The 23,319-nt window shown below is 45.7% G+C and overlaps 1 protein-coding gene across 1 annotated transcript in view; it reads right to left on the bottom strand.

Moving 5' to 3' along the window:
- The window catches only part of ZNF106 (zinc finger protein 106), a 47,842-nt gene extending 39,742 nt beyond the window's left edge, over positions 1-8,100 (bottom strand). The window contains exon 1 of the mRNA XM_072115565.1: positions 7,973-8,100. The gene's annotated coding sequence lies outside the window, so the exon portion shown is untranslated. The remainder of the gene's footprint in view (positions 1-7,972) is intronic.
- Positions 8,101-23,319: the final 15,219 nt, after the last annotated feature.

Genomic DNA, 23,319 nt, shown 5'->3' on the forward strand with positions numbered 1-23,319 from the left:
TAACGATCTGAAAACGCACTTAGTAAAAACGGCCCAAAAACGCCATGTGTGTCTTCACCCTTAGGGTCCACGCACAGTAACATGTGCCCGGCCGTAGCTGTACGGGCACACGTCGGGCGTGCTGGAGAGGAGTAGAAGCAAGTGCTGCTCGCACCTTCCCTCTCCATAGAAAATAGTGATGCGGGCTTTATTTTTTTGCGGCCACAGCAGTACGGCGCGGTGAGCACATGTTGTACCAAGCCCGGGCGCCATAGACAACTATGGGGGACGTATATGCGGATGTAAATTTGCGGTCATATATACGTCCCCCATACATTCGTGTGCATGGGCCCTTATATTGTGAAACAGACGGTTACCTTCAGAAGGAGGCGTTTCTTACTTTTTTTTTCCCATCACCACATCAGAGATGCACAACTTATTATTTATTCTGTGGATACACACGTGGGAAGGGATTGTTTTCATACAACTTGTATTTTGGAGGGAAATGTTTTGGAACTGTTTTTCTAAGTAAAAAAGATCAAAAAATATTTCTAAAAAAGTGCAATTTCACCAAAGTGAAGTTTCTGACCGTTACCCCCATCACAGTCCCACTGAGAATTATTGACTATGACCGTCCCTTCTTCTGCCGGATAACCCCAGTAATTTACGCCTATCAATGGTCAGTGCGAAATATGACATTTTGCATTTGTACTTCATTTACATATTAAATGGGGGAGATTTATCAATAGGCGGCTCCTTGGGATAGTTCTATGTCTGTATTTGGAGCTCTGCTGCTCATCAGATCCGTTAAAGTGGCTTTAGCCCTTTAATAAATGTTAAATGTTCTTATGCTCTATATGTGGTTTTTTTTTTTTTTTCATAAAGGCACAAAAAGGCGACAAATGCAACAAAGGTCGCAGCACATACACCGGCAGGGGGATAGAGTGACTATGCACCTTTTTGTTTTAAAAAAGGCGCAAGTCATGAATCTGTTTACGCCAGTATATTAAAGTGGCGGGAATAGCCCTTTGCGATTTTTGAACAATGAAAAGACGCAAAAACCCTAAAGCCAAGCAAAACCAATGATAAATCTCCCCCAGTGCGTTTAAAGCAACAATGTGAAAAAATGTATGTATGTTATTTTTATAGCACAGGTCTGTAATGTGCTTGTTTTTGCTTTAGTACATTTTTTCTACAATTGTAACATATTTGTTCCATTTTATTTTAGTTCCATTTGGGGACATGTTACGGCTTGCTTCCCTGTGGGAATATTCCTGCTCCGGCACCTTCCTGTAATAGAGCCATGGCTCATCTCCATCTAGTGGCTCGGCCTCATCAAGTTCATACATTGCAGCCAATTCTGCAACATATTGGCCAGATGAGATATGCTGCAGCTTTATGAACCTGCGCTCAGAAAGAAATAGAAAAAAACCCAAAAGTGCCCACAGCTCCTAAATTCTGATACTTGAAAAAGGTGAGAATAAACAGTGTACAGGCAGTCCCCTACTTAAGAACACCCGACTTACATACGACCCCTAGTTACAAACGGCCCCCTGGATGTTGGTAATTTACTGTACTGTAGACCCGGGCTACAACAAACAGCTGTAACAGTTATCACATGTATCTGTAATAAAGCTTTATTGTTAATCCCGGTTCTTATGACAACCCAACATTTTTAAAATCCAATTGTCAAAGAGACCAAAAAAAATTCTGTCTGGGGTTACAATTATAATATATACGGTTCCGACTTACATACAAATTCGACTTAAGAACAAACCTACAGAACCTATCTTGTATGTAACCCGGGGACTGCCTGTAGTAATTATTGTGTGTAAGTACTGATCCACACAGGTGGTGATCTATTCCATGATGACAAATCACTAATATGATCCAAACAAGAGTCAAAAAGTCAAACAATTGTGACCACACAAACCAGCGCTGAGAGCATAAAACTTTCCGAGAGACAGAAAAAGGTTGCCTAGTTGGCCAACTCACTTTTCAAATCAAGAAAAATACATTCAAAAATCGGTGCGAAATCCGGCAGAATGTACTGTACTAGTAAAACGTAACTTTTAATAATTACTGATAAAATAAGTTCACAGTGGACCACAATAGTATGCATCAGCCATCTACTATAGGATCTCTCCAAAGATCTTTTTATACCTCGGCCTGTGACAAGGACAAGGGGGCATCCTCTACGCCTAGAGGAGAGGCGATTCTACCATCACCATAGACAAAGGTTCTTTACTGTAAGAGCAGTGAGACTGTGGAACTCTCTGCCGCAGGAGGTTGTTATGGCCGACTCTATGTACATGTTCAAGAGAGGCCTGGATGCCTTTCTGGAGAGAAAAAATATCACGCGTTATGGGGATAAAACATTTATTTAACTCTTAAAGGTTGGACTTGATGGACTTGCGTCTTTTTCCAGCCTTATATACTATGATAGTCAGCAAAAACACATCAGAAAGGGAGCTCGGTCAGACCTCCTATAAGTCCCGTCTGACACGGTCCCCAGTAATACCTCCCCGTGTCTTAGTGCATTCCTGTATAGCATATGACACGGTCCCCAGTAACACCTCCCCATGCCTTAGTGCTTTCCTGTGTAGCATATGACACGGTGCACCATCTCAAAACCACAGACCAACATTAATCCAGACAGTAAGGAATAATAGGGTGGATCTCAACAGTCTGCGATGCGCCGTATTCCTGGTTGAGCGGTACTGGTCCGGAGGTACAGGACCTATTAAGCCCTACAATCGGTTAGTATCCTGACCCTGCAATATTGCTCCCGCCCTGACAAGGACGGTCCCTTACAGACCCTGTTAGTCCCTAAAATGTAATCCCTAAGCGTTTCATACGTCGTGTCACGCACTCATCAGGGGAATAAAGTAGTAGTGGACTACGCAGCCTTGATACTAAGTATGGCTGCAAAAGCTCCACATCAAGGGGTTAAAATGAATCAAAAACAGGCAATGGCCCGTATAATACGGTAATATACCCGTACCATACTAGTATGGTGGCTGGATGTATTGGCATGGGCCGATGTTACAGATGTGGTATGTTCCAATAAAATGAAGTAATAAGGAGACACAATTGGTGAGTCGCCATTCATCTTTTCACTCTAATGTTTGGATGGCTTTATGAGCCTACAACACGTCATATACTTACATCCACATTTGTGTGAAGGGCTTTTTACCCCCGGTGACTGCATTGTAAGATCTGGTGTCTGTCTCATATTACCACAGCTGCTGAAGTGTACATATCACAGCAGTGTAGTAGTGATCCTCAAGCATCAGGAGACATCCGACTCCTACAACTTTACTTCTATAGCGCCATCATATTTGGCAGCACTTTACAGATGATGGGGGGGGGGGGGGGGTCATACACAAACACAATGAGACATTACAGAGTAATAACTTAGTCTTGTGGAGCAATAGTAACGATGGCCCTGCTTACAGTCTACGGCTGCGGGCAAATGTGGCGTTTTGAACCCCTTTTTGGTCCGTTTTTAAGTAGTCCGTCAAAAACCGCATGCGTTTTTGATCGGTTTCAAATTAAGATAATTGGGAAAAACGGACAAAAACAGATGCGTTTTCAAAAATGCATGCGTTTTTTGACGGACTGCTTAAAAACTGGCCAAAAAAGGGTTCAAAACGCCACATGACCGCAGCTTATGGGGGAGATCGATCATACGCCAGCGCTCCTCTGCCAGGGTTTGAAAGCAGACATGCCCCTGCGTCTGGCGCCGGATACATAAAGAGGCTTAACCTCCTTGATGTATCTTGCGGCTGGTAAGACCAGGCGTAGTTTTGCGTGAACTTGCACTCTCTGGTTTCTCAAAAGACCGCAGGTACATGGCGTTCTCGCCCCCACCACTGACCACCGCACCCCTCTATGCCCACAAAGCGTATTCATAATTTTAATTTATTTTAGTTTCAGAAACCTGGGATAGAAGCAGCAAATCTCCCCTGATGAGTAGTAATATCTCCCCTGATAATAGAACGGGAGGGGAAAGTGCTTGTACAATGCTCCAGCCATTCTTTATATTAACTAACATCTACTACCCGTTGATTTCTATCTTTGTTGCCAACATTGGGTCAACACATTCCACATCGTTATCACTTCTATCAGTCCATGTCCTCAATGTGAAATGGGTTGCCTGGAAAAGGTTTTAATCCAATTCTACGGCTTTGTAAGGGAAGCATTTTCCACACCCTGGGGGAATAAGAAGAAATCCGTAGAGAGATAAGATCCTTAGGTGGACGCCGGGCTGGATGCCGCCTCCTGACACACAGTACATGCCATGCAGGCGTAGCATAGAGATCCCACAGCGGAAGTATCTGACATACTCTCTGCCTTACATAACCCGGGGGGAGGGCGCAGAGAGAAAGCTGTCACATCCCAGGACAGGAAATATTAAGGCTCTGCAAGATCTGAGCCCCGAAGAAAGACGTATTTCAGTAAGGGAGAAGATAAGAATAGTATTATAGCAAAATTATTTCCGGGAATGTGCTTGTAATCCAAATCACTTGAATGTAAAAGCAAGTATTCCTGTTGGAAATCATGTAAATGCAGACAATTTGTTCCACACCACAAAAATGTTCCATATGTTTGGTTTAAATCTGTTTTTCTTCATTTCTGGATTTGTAAGCACCCATGTTAACATTTTCAAAGCTGCAAACACTTCCAGAAATTAAGAAAAACTGATTCCAACACATGGTTAACATGCAAAACCGCATGCGTTTTCAGTGCAGTTAAGAAAACACACCCTCGGGGGAAAAGAGACCGATCATGTGGGGTCTTATTCAGTGGGAAACGAAGAATGAAGAAGAGAACAGAGGAAGGGAAATCTCTTTATTGTTGCAGCATGAAGACTGGCTCTAGTCTCAGAAACAGCTGTGGACAGGGTCCTATGTACAAGCAGCGGTTACTGCTCCTATCCTAATGTTTGGAGCTGTATCTCCTGATAAAATGTGCAATCGCGATGAGAGGAAGTGACAATGACAGGGACACTGTTGTTCTCAAATGTATCAAACTACAAGTTACATAGGTTGTTACCATGACATGGATCTCCACGTCATTTCTATTTACAGAGTGCAGGCCGTCATACAACCCTCTGTACATCACTGACAAGGAGGGCACACCAGCAAAACATATCACAACCATAGAAGGACTACAACATCACCATGTCCCCCAGAGACGGGGGCAGCCCCGATACCCAAGAGCTACTGCAACTGCAGAGGCAGGGCTGAAGCAAACTCTGGCTTATATTCTTTATAAATGGTCACGTGTTTTTATTACTTTTTGATCATGGCTTAAGAGTCCAGTAGGCGGTCCCACTCAGCGATTCACGGCCATTTATAACAGAGCAACAACCTACCGTCTTGTGTACGTACTTTCCATTAGTTTCCTTCGGAACAGGAAAGAAAGTTGTCTGTTTTTGTAAATTTTTGGCTACAGCAGGCACCAAATTCTATGTGCAGTTGCTGCCCGTCACCACTGGCCTGTGTTTCTATTCAGAGGTTCAGCGGTGATGTTGTATGTGCCGCCAATATAATATCACCCCGGAGCCTCTGAACACCTACACGCTGGACCCGGGACACAGAGAGAGGCCGTATTACTTCCTTATTATGCCTAGACTCCCTGGAACCAATAAGATCACATGTTATGAAACCAGGCAGCCCCTTTAACATTGTTATGGACCAAACCTTGTACAGAAAATGTTTCCAAATCCACCTTCTCAGCTCCTCCTGCTTTATATGATGCTGCCTGCAGATAAGACACTCTAGGGACGGTACCATCGGAAAAGGTTGCTCTCATACCAGCGTCCAGTAGCCATAGAACGTCTATCAGTTTATCAGTCTATCGGTAGCCAGCGCCTGTTCCTGGTGCATGTTATAGCGCAACTCTATGACAGGAAAGGACCTGGTGTAGAATTATTCGTCCGCCCGCAGGATATATCAGGAAGCCGAAGTCTCTCGATATTTCTGGTGTGACAAGTGGGGTTAACATCAAGAAGAGGCACACAATGTCTCAGATCCTCCTGCTTTAGATACATAGGGGCAGATTTACTTACCCAGCCCCTTCGCGATCCAGCGGCGCGTTCTGTGCAGTGGATTTGGGTCTTCACTAAGGCAGTTCCTCCGACGTCCACCAGGTGTCGCTGCTGGGCTGAAGTTCCCCGAGGTCCGCCGGAGTGCACTATCCTATACTTGGTGAAGGTAAGCGCGTGTCCCATGACACTTTTTTTTTTTTTTTTTTTTTAAATGCGGCGGTTTCTCCGAATCCGTCGAGTTATTGTTGGGCCACGCCCCCCGATTTCCGTGCGTGCATGCCAGCGCCGATGCGCCACAATTCTATCGCGTGCGCCAAAAAACCCAGGGCAATACAGGGAAAAATCGGCGCAAATTGGAAATATTCGGGTAACACGTCGGAAAAACACGAATCGGGCCCTTAGTAAATGACCCCCATAGTGTACTTTTTAATTGATTTTAATTGTGAGTTTGTCTTGTATATCATTTGTGGTAACCCAATAAAGATTGTTTCTACTTTTTGGTACTTTGCCCTATGACACACTGATTTTTTTTCTTGTGGTTTGACCCCCATAGTGTAGTTAATGCAGGCAGCATTTTATAAGGCATAAAGAGCTAAGTAGCATGTTGGCAGCATGTTGTAAAGCAGATGGAACTGAGAAGATTGTATTCACTGCAGGCAGAATGATATAAAGCAAGATAAGCAGATCAGATTGTTCATAGTGTTCCATTTGCAGGTAGCAAGTTATAGAGCAGGAGGAGATGAGCAGATTGTATATGGTGTCCTATCTGCAGACAGCATGTTATAGAGCAGGAGGAGCTGAGCAGATTGTACATCGTGTCCTATCTGCAGACAGCATGTTATAGAGCAGGAGGAGCTGAGCAGATTGTACATAGTGTCCTATCTGCAGACAGCATGTTATAGAGCAGGAGGAGCTGAGCAGATTGTACATAGTGTCCTATCTGCAGACAGCATGTTATAGAGCAGGAGGAGCTGAGCAGTTTGTACATAGTGTCCTATCTGCAGACAGCATGTTATAGAGCAGGAGGAGCTGAGCAGTTTGTACATAGTGTCCTATCTGCAGACAGCATGTTATAGAGCAGGAGGAGCTGAGCAGTTTGTACATAGTGTCCTGTCTGCAGACAGCATGTTATAGAGCAGGAGGAGCTGAGCAGATTGTACAGTGTCCTATCTGCAGACAGCATGTTATAGAGCAGGAGGAGCTGAGCAGATTGTACATAGTGTCCTATCTGCAGACAGCATGTTATAGAGCAGGAGGAGCTGAGCAGATTGTACATAGTGTCCTATCTGCAGACAGCATGTTATAGAGCAGGAGGAGCTGAGCAGATTGTACATAGTGTCCTATCTGCAAGCAGCATGTTATTGAGCAGGAGGAGCTGAGCAGATTATACACAGTGTCCTATCTGCAAGCAGCATGTTATTGAGCAGGAGGAGCTGAGCAGATTGTATATGGTGTTCCATCTGCAGGTAGCATGTTATAGAGCAGGAGGAGCTAAGCAGATTGTATATGGTGTCCCATCTGCAGGCAGCATGTTATAGAGCAGGATGGGATGAGCAGATTGTACACAGTGTTTAAGTGCCATGTTAATCTGCTCAGATCCTGTAGCTAGGACACTATGTATAATATGCTCAGCTCCTCCTGCTCTATAACAGGCTGCCTGCAGATAGGACACTATGTACAATCTGCTCTATAATATTCATGAGGCACAAAGGACCCTCGTACTCATGGTCAGATGGGACTCTAGCACCCTGACCCCAGTGTAGGGGACAAGTGCAACCTAAGGTAGACCCCCAAATACAAGCAAGTCACATGACTTCAATAAGGTCAACAATGAGACATAACCTGAGGGGGAGCTGACAGGACACAGCATGAATGTAGGCAGACACTGCACCGAACCCTCTGCTGTGTCACTACGTATCGTCACGTGACATCTCTCACCTGATACCCGCACCGACCCCACAGAGACTTCGCTCCCCTCAGGGTTACAGCGACACTCCCGCCAGACAGACCGGTACGATTTCAGCGACACACGCAGCCACTTCCGCTTCCGGTCACCTGTGCGTAAAACATGGCGTCCCACAAGACAGCGTCACCATGGAAACCAGACTCCTGAGAAACATGAAACTTCACACTAATGTCACGACCCGGGGGTTCCCGAGTTGCGACAGTAACCGGCCCCAGTCGTGTAGCGGGGCCCCGGATAGCGCGGTGTATGCTGCCAGACTGCTGTATACACTGTGACGTTATAGTCAGTGTGAACAGGGCCATGCGGCACCGGCGGAGCTCTGCCCTCACTGCGACCCGCAGACAGTTACAGCCCCCAGCACTACATCACCTACAGAAATAAAGAGCATGTTTAGAAAGACGCCTCCTCAAGGGGTTAAGGAAGGAGACTTTTTGTTAGGCTGCATTCACACATTGCATTTTCTAAACGCATCCTATGACGGCATCTGTGTATTGACCAGAACTCGCGCGTTTGCAATGCGTTTCAAAACTGCAATGAAAACGCAACATGTGTCACCGGCCTAGGGTGATGCCACACATGGCATATTGAACCCGCTTTTGGCCCGTTTTTAAGCAAAACCCATACTTTTTGCTCAAAAACAAGCCAAAAACGGATTCAAAACGCCATGTGTGGCATCACCTTTAAACGTTACAGAAATGCTACGTGTGAACACAGCCTTAGACACACTGCCGTATGCTATGTGCTAGTCTGAGGAGCTCACTGCAGGGCGCTGGAGAGGAGGAGGTTGGGTGAGCAGCCCTCCCCTCTCCATAGTGAGGCATGGCGCCCGGCTGTAAGAATGCTGCTGGGTGCTATAGCCGTCTATGGGGTCATATATCTATACGTCCCCATAACCGCAGTGTGAAAGGTTTAGACAAACTCTTTAACCCTTTTAGGACCTGGCCCTTTTTTGTTTTTTCATTTTCATTTTTCACTCCCCACAATCAAAAATCTATAACTTTTTTATTTTGTACTCGTACAGATCTGTGTGACGGCTTGTTTTCTGCGTAACAAATTGCACTTCATAGAGACGGTATTTATTATTTAAATTTGCTCCGTTTTCTTGTGGGCTTGGATTTTACGTCTTTCACTGTGCGCCCCAAATGACCTGTCTACTTTATTTTTCGGGTCGGGGATAACAAATTTGTATAGGTTTTATAATGTTTTAATACATTTACAAAAATTAAAAACTCGTGTAGAAATGTTTTTTTTTTAATCCAAAAATAAATTTTTCATACTTTGGTGTACAGAGCTGTGGGTGGTGTCATTTTTGGCGACTTCTGATAAAGTTTTCAATGCTACCATATTTAGGACTGTACAACGTTTGGTTAACTTATTATTGATTTTTTTATATTTTTCAAAATGGCAAAAAAGTGCCATTTTCAACTTTGGGCGCTATTTTCCGTTATGGGGTTAAATGAAGTGAAAAACCGATATTATATTTTGGTAGATCGAGCATTTTCGGAAATGGGGATACCTAAGGTGTTTATGATTTTCACTATTTATTTATATTTTAATATCAGTTCTAGGGAAAGGGGGGTGATTTAAATTTTTATGTTTTTTTTACTTTTACTATTTTTCAGACTCCCTAGGGCAGTGGTGGCGAACCTATGGCACGGGTGACAGAGACGGCACTCTGAGCCCTTTTTGTGGGCACCCGGGCCATCGCCCCAGCACACCAGACAGGACTCAAAGAATCTTAAAGTGATCCTTACTTTGCTACTTGGGACTGTAGGAAAAGGGAGAAAGAGTAGACTGGGCCGAATTATCTTTGGAGGACCTCCTGCTGGCCCCACGATTCTCTGTGTGTAGAGGGACACCGGAAAGAAGCTACAATAATGCAAATTTTCCATCTTTCTACTGTGCTGCTGTCCTCAGGAGGCCAATTACGATTGAAAGTTGTTGAAAAACAGGGAGCAATAAGTTACTTCTTAAATTTTTGGTGGCACCCAGCGGTAAATAAGGGGCTGTTTGGGTTGCAGTTTGGGCACTCGGCCGCTAAAAGGTTTGCCATCACTGCCCTAGGGTACTTTAACCCTAGGTTGTCCGATTGATCCTACCATATACTGCCCCACTACAGCTTTGCCGGCGGCAATGTGTGGGTTAACACCCCCGATCGGTGCTGGCAATATGCAGCAATGACTTACCGGCTATGGAGAGGGCTCAGCTCGTGAGCCCTCTCCATGCACCTGTGGCCGACTTGCTATTATGTCAAGGGTCGGGAAAGGGTTAAAGGAAACCTACCACTTCGAATAGGGCTTCTCAGGGTGAGCTGGTGCCGGAGCATATCCTTGTTATGTTTTAAACGGTTTTAACCTCTTAACGCTCAGCGTACGATATATCGGACGCTGAGCTCAGTGACTTAGTGCTCAGCGTCCGATATATCGGACGCTGAGCCGATGCCAGTTCAGCTCAAGATTTGAGCCGAACCAGCATCGGGAAACACGGGGTGCCGGCTGTGACTGATAGCCGGCACCCCAGTGTAACACCCGCGATCGGAGTTGTCTCTGATCGCGGGTGATTAACCCGTTAAATGCCGCTGTCATCGCGACCGCGGCATCTAACATGCATCTGGGGTGTCTTTCCCCCACGATCGCCCCCCCCCGAATAATTTTCGGGGGGCACCGATCATTGCTACGGTATCACTGGGGTCCGATCTGGACCCCAGTGTTACCTGCAGGAACTGTCGGTAAGATGGCGTCTGTGACGTCATCTTACTGGCACAGTGCCACCCTATGCAAGTGTATAGGCTGACACTGATAATACTCTGCAATACATCAGTATTGCAGGGTATTATTATGAACAAGCAATCAGATGATTGCTTCTTCATGTCCCATGGTGGAAAAAGTGAAAAAGTAAAAAAAAAAATTATTCAATAAAAAAATAAAGTAATAAATCACCAAAAATGCCCAAAAGCCCCAAAACATATAAAGAGCCATATAACTAAAAAAAAAAGTCTAAATCATAACACAAACTCCACATATATAGTATCACCGCGTCCGTAACAACCCGTAGAATAAAAATAAATAATTATTGAACCCGCACGATGAACGCCGTAAAAGAAAACTGTTATAAACCCTCCAAAAATTATGATTTTTACCTATTCAATCCCACAAAAAATGCTATAAAAAGTGATAAAAAAAACATATGTACTCAGACATGATACTGGTGCAAAGTACAACATGTCCCGCAAAAAACAAGCCATCAACCAGCTCCGTAGCCAAAAACGTAACAAAGTTATGCCACTTGGAAGATGGCAATACAAAAATGATAGATTTTTCCCCACATTAGGGTTTTATTTTACAAATTTAGTAAAACGCAAGAAAATATATTCGTGTCTGGTATCCCCGTTATCGTATTGACCCATAGAATGAAGATAATATGATTATTAGGATATACGGTGAACACCACAAAAAAAAAAGTAAAAAAACCAGTAGAGAAATGCTTTTCTACTCCTGCTCTCAAAAAGAAGTTCCTAAATTTTCAACAATAGGTGATACCAACCCCAAAATGGTAACATTGGAAAAAGCATCTCGTCCCGCAAAGAAAATGCCGTCACATGGCCCCAATAACACAAAAGCGAAAATTTTATAGCCTTCAAAAGAGGCCAATGAGGAAACTAAAATCCTGGCAGCTGCAGGGCTCTCCTTCCCTTCTGCGCCTCACTGTGTGCCCATAAAACAAGTCACGGCCACATGTGGGGGGTCTCTGTACTCGGGAGAAATTGTAGAACAAATTTTATGGTGGGTTTTGTATTTTTATCTTTTGGAAATGTGTAAATTTTAGGGCTAAATGAACGTATAACCGGCACAATTTGACTATTCTAAATTTCGCCTCCATTTTGATGTAATTACTATGAAGATCTCAAGGGGTTAACAATCTTCGTAAAAGCTGTTTCTGATAGCTTGAGGGGTGCAGATTTGAAAATGGGTAGATTATATAGGGGGTTTTGATGCTAAATATGTAAATTTCCATTCAAAACTGTATTTATCCCCAAAATAGTCAATTCTGAAAATCCGGAAAAGCGATATTCTATTTGTAAGCCGCGTGACATCAAAATAAATTATCCAAACATTTCAAAAATGGTGAAAATGTAAAGTAGACAAATGGGAAATGTTATTCAGCAACTTATTTAGGTGGTAAATCTATCTGCCTGAAAACACAATGATTTCAAATTTCAAAAATGGCAAATTTTTCAGAAATTTCATCATATTTTCTTTTTTTTTGTAAATAAACGCAAAACTTATCAGCCAAAATTTACCACTTAAATGAAGTACAACATGTGGGGAAAAAACAATCTCAGAATCGCTTAGATAAGTAACAGTGTTCAAAAGTTATAACCATATAAAGCGACGCAAGTCAGAATCCAAAAAATGGGACTGAGCCTTAAGCTACAAAATGGCTGCGTCCTTAAGGGGTTAAAGGAAACCTACCATTTCAAATGGTAGGTGTAAGCTGTAAGTACCGAGCACCAGCTCAGGGTGAGCTGGTGCCGGTGCTTAGTTTCGTTAGTGTTATAAACCGCGGTATCGCAGTTTTAACACTTTTTAAACTTTATAGCAGAAACTGCTTTGGCGCTGAGTGCGCGCGCCTACATAGGAAATGCCGCAGGCGTTGCGCGCGCACGGTCGCACGCAGCGCCGAAGCAGCTTCTGCTATAAAGTTTAAAAAGTGTTAAAACCGCGATACCGCGGTTTTAACACTAACGAAACTAAGCACCGGCACCAGCTCACCCTGAGCTGGTGCTCGGTGTTTACAGCTTACACCTACCATTTGAAATGGTAGGTTTCCTTTAAGGAATTTAAACATTTTATTAATCTTTATATCCGAAGTGGCTTCCCCGCACCGTGGTCCGCGCTCGGCGCACCATGCGCGCGACCACATCCTATTCAGGCGCACACATCCTATTCACGCGCATGGTGCGCCGAGCACGGACCATGGTGCGGGGCAGCTAGTTCAGATATATAGATTAATAAAGTGTTTAAATTCCTTAAAATCGCATTTGCTGCTTAGAAGCCCTATCCGAAGTGGTAGGTTTCCTTTAATATAACAAAGCCTTCGCTATTCTGAGCAGCCAACAGGGGGCACCATTGAACGCAGCATTCTAATACATAAAGTTGAGTGTATGTGTATCCGCTGAAGGAATCTGTCACGTTTACAATCACCAATGTTTGCACGGCTGCTGCTAGATGTGGGGAACTTTTACCCAGCGCTTTCCAAAATGCACTTCAGTTTCTATTTTGCCACAGGTCATTAATATGAGCTCTGAGCTGTGATTGGTTACTATAGGCAATGAGTATAAGATGCTTATGTGTGAAGTAATATGGACAGAGAGACAGGCAGATGCCTTTTCTAAATGTGATTTCTCAAAAAAGGACCAGCACAAATTGCAGTCAAGGACAGGTCTGTGTTATGTATATGTTATGTTATGTTAAATCCTGCTGACAAGTTCCCTTTACTGAAAATCTGTTGTAATTCAGGTTCATTATTAAATGTCAAAAGTCAACTCTGCAACTCATGGGGACTCATAGCGGAATTGGACACAGAATACTCACCAATCCGTGAAAAACATTGCTGAATCCCCTCCCCCCCCACTAATCCCCTTCCCTCCGGTATATTGTTCACTCTCTTCCTTTGAGCCAGTCACAGAGGAAGAAGTGTCCAGGCTTCTTCTCTCTGCTCGCCCCACTACCTGCATCAGTGACCCCATCCCCTCACATCTGGTACAGTCTCTCTCCCCAGCAGTCACTTCTCACCTAACTAAAATTTTCAATCTCTCTCTCTCTCTCTTCTGGTGTCGTCCCCTCTTCTTTCAAGCATGCTATTGTTACCCCATTACTAAAGAAACCTTCACTGGACCCATCCAATGCTACTAACTACCGACCAGTTTCTAACCTCCCTTTCATCTCCAAACTCCTGGAACGCTTGGTCTATTCTCGACTAACCCGCTATCTCTCAGCTAACTCCCTCCTTGACCCCCTACAATCTGGTTTCCGCTCTATGTATTCCACTGAAACTGCTCTTTCTAAAGTCTCCAATGATCACCTCACTGCAAAATCCAAAGGGGACTATTCTCTCCTCATTCTTCTGGATCTATCGGCAGCGTTCGATACTGTGGACCACCAGCTCCTCCTCAGGATGGTTCTCTCCATTGGCCTGAAGGACACTGCACTCTCTTGGTTTTCTTCCTATCTCTCTGACCGCACTTTCAGTGTCTCCTTTTCTGGATCTTTCTCTTCTCATCTTCCTCTCAATGTCGGGGTTCCTCAGGGCTCGGTCCTAGGTCCTCTTCTCTTTTCCCTCTATACTGCCCCCATTGGACAAACCATCAGCAGATTTGGTTTCCAGTATCATCGTTATTCTGATGACACCCAGCTATATACTTCTGCGCGTAACATCACTCCTGCCTTACTCCAGAACACTAGTGACTGTCTCTCTGCTGTCTCTAACATCTTGTCCTCTCTCTTCTTGAAACCTCTTGTGTCACTCCTTCATCCTCATAGACTGTAAGCTCTTGCGTCACCCCCTCATCCTCATTGACTGTAAGCTCTTGTGTCACCCCCTCATCCTCATAGACTGTAAGCTCTTGTGTGACCCCCTCATCCTCATAGACTGTAAGCTCTTGTGTCACCCCCTCATCCTCATAGACTGTAAGCTCTTGTGTCACTCCCTCATCCTCATAGACTGTAAGCTCTTGTGTCACCCCCTCATCCTCATGGACTGTAGGCTCTTGTGTCACCCCTCATCCTCATAGACTGTAAGCTCTTGTATCACCCCCTCATCCTCATAGACTGTAAGCTCTTGTGTCACCCCCTCATCCTCATAGACTGTAAGCTCTTGTGTCACCCCCTCATCCTCATAGACTGTAAGCTCTTGTGTCACCCCTCATCCTCATAGACTGTATGCTCTTGTGTCACCCCCTCATCCTCATAGACTGTAAGCTCTTGTGTCACCCCTCATCCTCATAGACCAGTGATGGCTAACCTTTTAGACACAGAGTGCCCAGACTACAACCAAAACCCACTTATTTATCCCAAAGTGTCAACATTTAAACAATTTATGCAGTAACTTCTTGCTCCCTTCTCTGTTATAGCTTTCAGTCGTATCAGTATCCTAAGAACACCAATACAGAATAAAAAAGGGGTGACAAATTCCAGTTCCCCTGAATAAATTCAGATCTACCCACATCTTCCCATTCCTCCTGTAGCACTGAGTGCAGAAAGTCCTGGGCTGTCTTAGAATCCATGAAGATCCCTTGTGTCCTCTTTGGTGATGGCCTGAGTGCCCACAGACAGGGCTCCGAGTGCCACCTCTGGCACCCGTGCCATAGGTTCGCCACCACTGTCATAGACTGTAAGCTCTTGTATAACTCCCTCATCCTCATAGACTGTAAGCTCTTGTATAACTCCCTCATCCTCATAGACTGTAAGCTCTTGTATAACTCCCTCATCCTCATAGACTGTAAGCTCTTGTATAACTCCCTCATCCTCATAGACTGTAAGCTCTTGTATAACTCCCTCATCCTCATAGATTGTAAGCTCTTGTATAACTCCCTCATCCTCATAGACTGTAAGCTCATGTGTCACTCCCTCATCCTCATAGATTGTAAGCTCTTGTGTCACCCCCTCATTCTCATAGACTGTAAGCTCTTGTATAACTCCCTCATCCTCATAGACTGTAAGCTCTTGTGTCACCCCCTCATCCTCATAGACTGTAAGCTCTTGTGTCACCCCCTCATCCTCATAGACTGTAAGCTCTTGTGTCACCCCCTCATCCTCATAGATTGTAAGCTCTTGTGTCACCTCATCCTCATAGACTGTAAGCTCTTGTGTCACCTCCTTATCCTTATAGACTGTAAGCTCTTGTGTCATCCCCTCATCCTAATAGTCTGTAAGCTCTTGTGTCCCCCCTCATCCTTATAGACTGTAAGCTCTGGTGTCACCCCCTCATCCTCATAGACTGTAAGCTCTTGTGTCACCCCCTCATCCTCATAGACTGTGAGCTCTTGTGTCACCCCCTCAACCTCATAGACTGTAAGCTCTTGTGTCACCCCCTCATCCTCATAGACTGTAAGCTCTTGTGTCACCCCTCATCCTCATAGACTGTAAGCTCTTGTGCCCCCCCATCCTCATAGACTGTAAGCTCTTGTGTCACCCCTCATCCTCATAGACTGTAAGCTCTTGTGTCACCTCCTCATCCTTATAGACTGTAAGCTCTTGTGTCACCCCCTCATCCTCATAGACTGTAAGCTCTTGTGTCACCTCCTCATCCTTATAGACTGTAAGCTCTTGTGTCACCCCCTCATCCTCATAGACTGTAAGCTCTTGTGTCACCCCCTCATCCTCATAGACTGTAAGCTCTTGTGTCACCCCTCATCCTCATAGACCAGTGATGGCTAACCTTTTAGACACAGAGTGCCCAGACTACAACCAAAACCCACTTATTTATCCCAAAGTGTCAACATTTAAACAATTTATGCAGTAACTTCTTGCTCCCTTCTCTGTTATAGCTTTCAGTCGTATCAGTATCCTAAGAACACCAATACAGAAGAAAAAAGGGGTGACAAATTCCAGTTCCCCTGAATAAATTCAGATCTACCCACATCTTCCCATTCCTCCTGTAGCACTGAGTGCAGAAAGTCCTGGGCTGTCTGGGAATCCATGAAGATCCCTTGTGTCCTCTTTGGTGATGGCCTGAGTGCCCACAGACAGGGCTCCGAGTGCCACCTCTGGCACCCGTGCCATAGGTTCGCCACCACTGTCATAGACTGTAAGCTCTTGTATAACTCCCTCATCCTCATAGACTGTAAGCTCTTGTATAACTCCCTCATCCTCATAGACTGTAAGCTCTTGTATAACTCCCTCATCCTCATAGACTGTAAGCTCTTGTGTCACCCCTCATCCTCATAGACTGTAAGCTCTTGCGTCACCCCCTCATCCTCATTGACTGTAAGCTCTTGTGTCACCCCCTCATCCTCATAGACTGTAAGCTCTTGTGTGACCCCCTCATCCTCATAGACTGTAAGCTCTTGTGTCACCCCCTCATCCTCATAGACTGTAAGCTCTTGTGTCACTCCCTCATCCTCATAGACTGTAAGCTCTTGTGTCACCCCCTCATCCTCATGGACTGTAGGCTCTTGTGTCACCCCTCATCCTCATAGACTGTAAGCTCTTGTATCACCCCCTCATCCTCATAGACTGTAAGCTCTTGTGTCACCCCCTCATCCTCATAGACTGTAAGCTCTTGTGTCACCCCCTCATCCTCATAGACTGTAAGCTCTTGTGTCACCCCTCATCCTCATAGACTGTAAGCTCTTGTGTCACCCCCTCATCCTCATAGACTGTAAGCTCTTGTGTCACCCCTCATCCTCATAGACCAGTGATGGCTAACCTTTTAGACACAGAGTGCCCAGACTACAACCAAAACCCACTTATTTATCCCAAAGTGTCAACATTTAAACAATTTATGCAGTAACTTCTTGCTCCCTTCTCTGTTATAGCTTTCAGTCGTATCAGTATCCTAAGAACACCAATACAGAAGAAAAAAGGGGTGACAAATTCCAGTTCCCCTGAATAAATTCAGATCTACCCACATCTTCCCATTCCTCCTGTAGCACTGAGTGCAGAAAGTCCTGGGCTGTCTGGGAATCCATGAAGATCCCTTGTGTCCTCTTTGGTGATGGCCTGAGTGCCCACAGACAGGGCTCAAAGTGCCACCTCTGGCACCCGTGCCATAGGTTCGCCACCACTGTCATAGACTGTAAGCTCTTGTATAACTCCCTCATCCTCATAGACTGTAAGCTCTTGTATAACTCCCTCATCCTCATAGACTGTAAGCTCTTGTATAACTCCCTCATCCTCATAGACTGTAAGCTCTTGTATAACTCCCTCATCCTCATAGATTGTAAGCTCTTGTATAACTCCCTCATCCTCATAGACTGTAAGCTCATGTGTCACTCCCTCATCCTCATAGATTGTAAGCTCTTGTGTCACCCCCTCATTCTCATAGACTGTAAGCTCTTGTATAACTCCCTCATCCTCATAGACTGTAAGCTCTTGTGTCACCCCCTCATCCTCATAGACTGTAAGCTCTTGTGTCACCCCCTCATCCTCATAGACTGTAAGCTCTTGTGTCACCCCCTCATCCTCATAGATTGTAAGCTCTTGTGTCACCTCATCCTCATAGACTGTAAGCTCTTGTGTCACCTCCTTATCCTTCTAGACTGTAAGCTCTTGTGTCATCCCCTCATCCTAATAGTCTGTAAGCTCTTGTGTCCCCCCTCATCCTTATAGACTGTAAGCTCTGGTGTCACCCCCTCATCCTCATAGACTGTAAGCTCTTGTGTCACCCCCTCATCCTCATAGACTGTGAGCTCTTGTGTCACCCCCTCAACCTCATAGACTGTAAGCTCTTGTGTCACCCCCTCATCCTCATAGACTGTAAGCTCTTGTGTCACCCCTCATCCTCATAGACTGTAAGCTCTTGTGCCCCCCCATCCTCATAGACTGTAAGCTCTTGTGTCACCCCTCATCCTCATAGACTGTAAGCTCTTGTGTCACCTCCTCATCCTTATAGACTGTAAGCTCTTGTGTCACCCCCTCATCCTCATAGACTGTAAGCTCTTGTGTCACCTCCTCATCCTTATAGACTGTAAGCTCTTGTGTCACCCCCTCATCCTCATAGACTGTAAGCTCTTGTGTCAATCCCTCATCCTCATAGACTGTAAGCTCTTGTGTCAACCCCTCATCCTCATAGACTGTAAGCTCTTGTGTCACCCCCTCATCCTCATAGCCTGTAAGCTCTGGTGTCACCCCCTCATCCTCATAGACTGTAATCTCTGGTGTCACCCCCTCATCCTCATAGACTGTAATCTCTTGTGTCACCCCCTCATCCTCATAGACTGTAAGCTCTTGTGTCACCCCTCATCCTCATAGACTGTAAGCTCTTGGGTCACCCCCTCATCCTCATAGACTGTAAGCTCTTGTGTCACCCCCTCATCCTCATAGACTGTAAGCTCTTGTGTGACCCCCTCATCCTCATAGACTGTAAGCTCTTGTGTCACCCCCTCATCCTCATAGACTGTAAGCTCTTGTGTGACCCCCTCATCCTCATAGACTGTAAGCTCTTGTGTCACCCCCTCTTCCTTATAGACTATAAGCTCTTGTGTCACCCCATCATCCTCATAGACTGTAAGCTCTTGTGTCACCCCCTCATCCTCATAGACTGTAAGCTCTTGTGTCACCCCCTCTTCCTTATAGACTATAAGCTCTTGTGTCACCCCATCATCCTCATAGACTGTAAGCTCTTGTGTCACCCCCTCATCCTCATAGACTGTAAGGTCTTGTGTCACCCCCTCATCCTTATAGACTAAGCTCTTGTGTCACCCCATCATCCTCATAGACTGTAATCTCTTGTGTCACCCCCTCATCCTCATAGACTGTAAGCTCTTGTGTCACCCCCTCATCCTCATAGACTGTAAGCTCTTGTGTCCCTCCCCTCATCCTCATAGACTGTAAGCTCTTGTGTCACCCCCTCATCCTCATAGACTGTAAGCTCTTGTGTCCCTCCCCTTATCCTCATAGACTGTAAGCTCTTGTGTCACCCCCTCATCCTCATAGACTGTAAGCTCTTGCGTCATTCCCTCATCCTCATAGACTGTAAGCTCTTGTGTCCCTCCCCTCATCCTCATAGACTGTAAGCTCTTGTGTCACCCCCTCATCCTCATAGACTGTAAGCTCTTGTGTCCCTCCCCTCATCCTCATAGACTGTAAGCTCTTGTGTCACCCCCTCATCCTCATAGACTGTAAGCTCTTGTGTGACCCCCTCATCCTCATAGACTGTAAGCTCTTGTGTCACCCCCTCATCCTCATAGACTGTAAGCTCTTGTGTGACCCCCTCATCCTCATAGACTGTAAGCTCTTGTGTCACCCCCTCTTCCTTATAGACTATAAGCTCTTGTGTCACCCCATCATCCTCATAGACTGTAAGCTCTTGTGTCACCCCCTCATCCTCATAGACTGTAAGCTCTTGTGTCACCCCCTCTTCCTTATAGACTATAAGCTCTTGTGTCACCCCATCATCCTCATAGACTGTAAGCTCTTGTGTCACCCCCTCATCCTCATAGACTGTAAGGTCTTGTGTCACCCCCTCATCCTTATAGACTAAGCTCTTGTGTCACCCCATCATCCTCATAGACTGTAATCTCTTGTGTCACCCCCTCATCCTCATAGACTGTAAGCTCTTGTGTCACCCCCTCATCCTCATAGACTGTAAGCTCTTGTGTCCCTCCCCTCATCCTCATAGACTGTAAGCTCTTGTGTCACCCCCTCATCCTCATAGACTGTAAGCTCTTGTGTCCCTCCCCTTATCCTCATAGACTGTAAGCTCTTGTGTCACCCCCTCATCCTCATAGACTGTAAGCTCTTGCGTCATTCCCTCATCCTCATAGACTGTAAGCTCTTGTGTCCCTCCCCTCATCCTCATAGACTGTAAGCTCTTGTGTCACCCCCTCATCCTCATAGACTGTAAGCTCTTGTGTCCCTCCCCTCATCCTCATAGACTGTAAGCTCTTGTGTCACCCCCTCATCCTCATAGACTGTAAGCTCTTGTGTGACCCCCTCATCCTCATAGACTGTAAGCTCTTGTGTCACCCCCTCATCCTCATAGACTGTAAGCTCTTGTGTGACCCCCTCATCCTCATAGACTGTAAGCTCTTTTGTCACCCCCTCATCCTCATAGCCTGTAAGTTCTTGTGTCACCCCCTCATCCTCATAGACTGTAAGCTCTTGTGTCACCCCCTCATCCTCATAGACTGTAAGCTCTTGTGTCACCCCCTCATCCTCATGGACTGTAAGGTCTTGTGTCACCCCCTCATCCTTATAGACTAAGCTCTTGTGTCACCCCATCATCCTCATAGACTGTAATCTCTTGTGTCACCCCCTCATCCTCATAGACTGTAAGCTCTTGTGTCACCCCCTCATCCTCATAGACTGTAAGCTCTTGTGTCCCTCCCCTCATCCTCATAGACTGTAAGCTCTTGTGTCACCCCTCATCCTCATAGACTGTAAGCTCTTGTGTCACCCCCTCATCCTCATAGACTGTAAGCTCTTGTGTCACCCCCTCATCCTCATAGACTGTAAGCTCTTGCGTCATTCCCTCATCCTCATAGACTGTAAGCTCTTGTGTCCCTCCCCTCATCCTCATAGACTGTAAGCTCTTGTGTCACCCCCTCATCCTCATAGACTGTAAGCTCTTGTGTCCCTCCCCTCATCCTCATAGACTGTAAGCTCTTGTGTCACCCCCTCATCCTCATAGACTGTAAGCTCTTGTGTCACCCCCTCATCCTCATAGACTGTAAGCTCTTGTGTGACCCCCTCATCCTCATAGACTGTAAGCTCTTGTGTCACCCCCTCATCCTCATAGACTGTAAGCTCTTGTGTCACCCCCTCATCCTCATAGACTGTAAGCTGCTCTTGTGTGACCCCCTCATCCTCATAGACTGTAAGCTCTTTTGTCACCCCCTCATCCTCATAGCCTGTAAGTTCTTGTGTCACCCCCTCATCCTCATAGACTGTAAGCTCTTGTGTCACCCCCTCATCCTCATAGACTGTAAGCTCTTGTGTCACCCCCTCATCCTCATAGACTGTAAGCTCTTGTGATCAGGGCCCTCACACTCATAGACTGTAAGCTCTTGTGTCACCCCCTCATCCTCATAGACTGTAAGCTCTTGTGTCACCCCCTCATCCTCATAGCCTGTAAGTTCTTGTGTCACCCCCTCATCCTCATAGACTGTAAGCTCTTGTGTCACCCCCTCATCCTCATAGACTGTAAGCTCTTGTGTCACCCCCTCATCCTCATAGACTGTAAGCTCTTGTGATCAGGGCCCTCACACTCATAGACTGTAAGCTCTTGTGTCACCCCCTCATCCTCATAGACTGTAAGCTCTTGTGTCACCCCCTCATCCTCATAGACTGTAAGCTCTTGTGTCACCCCCTCATCCTCATGGACTGTAAGGTCTTGTGTCACCCCCTCATCCTTATAGACTAAGCTCTTGTGTCACCCCATCATCCTCATAGACTGTAATCTCTTGTGTCACCCCCTCATCCTCATAGACTGTAAGCTCTTGTGTCACCCCCTCATCCTCATAGACTGTAAGCTCTTGTGTCCCTCCCCTCATCCTCATAGACTGTAAGCTCTTGTGTCACCCCTCATCCTCATAGACTGTAAGCTCTTGTGTCACCCCCTCATCCTCATAGACTGTAAGCTCTTGTGTCACCCCCTCATCCTCATAGACTGTAAGCTCTTGCGTCATTCCCTCATCCTCATAGACTGTAAGCTCTTGTGTCCCTCCCCTCATCCTCATAGACTGTAAGCTCTTGTGTCACCCCCTCATCCTCATAGACTGTAAGCTCTTGTGTCCCTCCCCTCATCCTCATAGACTGTAAGCTCTTGTGTCACCCCCTCATCCTCATAGACTGTAAGCTCTTGTGTCACCCCCTCATCCTCATAGACTGTAAGCTCTTGTGTGACCCCCTCATCCTCATAGACTGTAAGCTCTTGTGTCACCCCCTCATCCTCATAGACTGTAAGCTCTTGTGTCACCCCCTCATCCTCATAGACTGTAAGCTGCTCTTGTGTGACCCCCTCATCCTCATAGACTGTAAGCTCTTTTGTCACCCCCTCATCCTCATAGCCTGTAAGTTCTTGTGTCACCCCCTCATCCTCATAGACTGTAAGCTCTTGTGTCACCCCCTCATCCTCATAGACTGTAAGCTCTTGTGTCACCCCCTCATCCTCATAGACTGTAAGCTCTTGTGATCAGGGCCCTCACACTCATAGACTGTAAGCTCTTGTGTCACCCCCTCATCCTCATAGACTGTAAGCTCTTGTGTCACCCCCTCATCCTTATAGCCTGTAAGTTCTTGTGTCACCCCCTCATCCTCATAGACTGTAAGCTCTTGTGTCACCCCCTCATCCTCATAGACTGTAAGCTCTTGTGTCACCCCCTCATCCTCATAGACTGTAAGCTCTTGTGATCAGGGCCCTCACACTCATAGACTGTAAGCTCTTGTGTCACCCCCTCATCCTCATAGACTGTAAGCTCTTGTGTCACCCCCTCATCCTCATAGACTGTAAGCTCTTGTGTCACCCCCTCATCCTCATAGACTGTAAGCTCTTGTGTCACCCCCTCATCCTCATAGACTGTAAGCTCTTGTGTCACCCCCTCATCCTCATAGACTGTAAGCTCTTGTGTCACCCCCTCATCCTCATAGACTGTAAG

Source organism: Engystomops pustulosus, chromosome 7 (assembly GCF_040894005.1).
Source record: "Engystomops pustulosus chromosome 7, aEngPut4.maternal, whole genome shotgun sequence".
NCBI classification, from domain to species: Eukaryota; Metazoa; Chordata; class Amphibia; order Anura; family Leptodactylidae; genus Engystomops; species Engystomops pustulosus.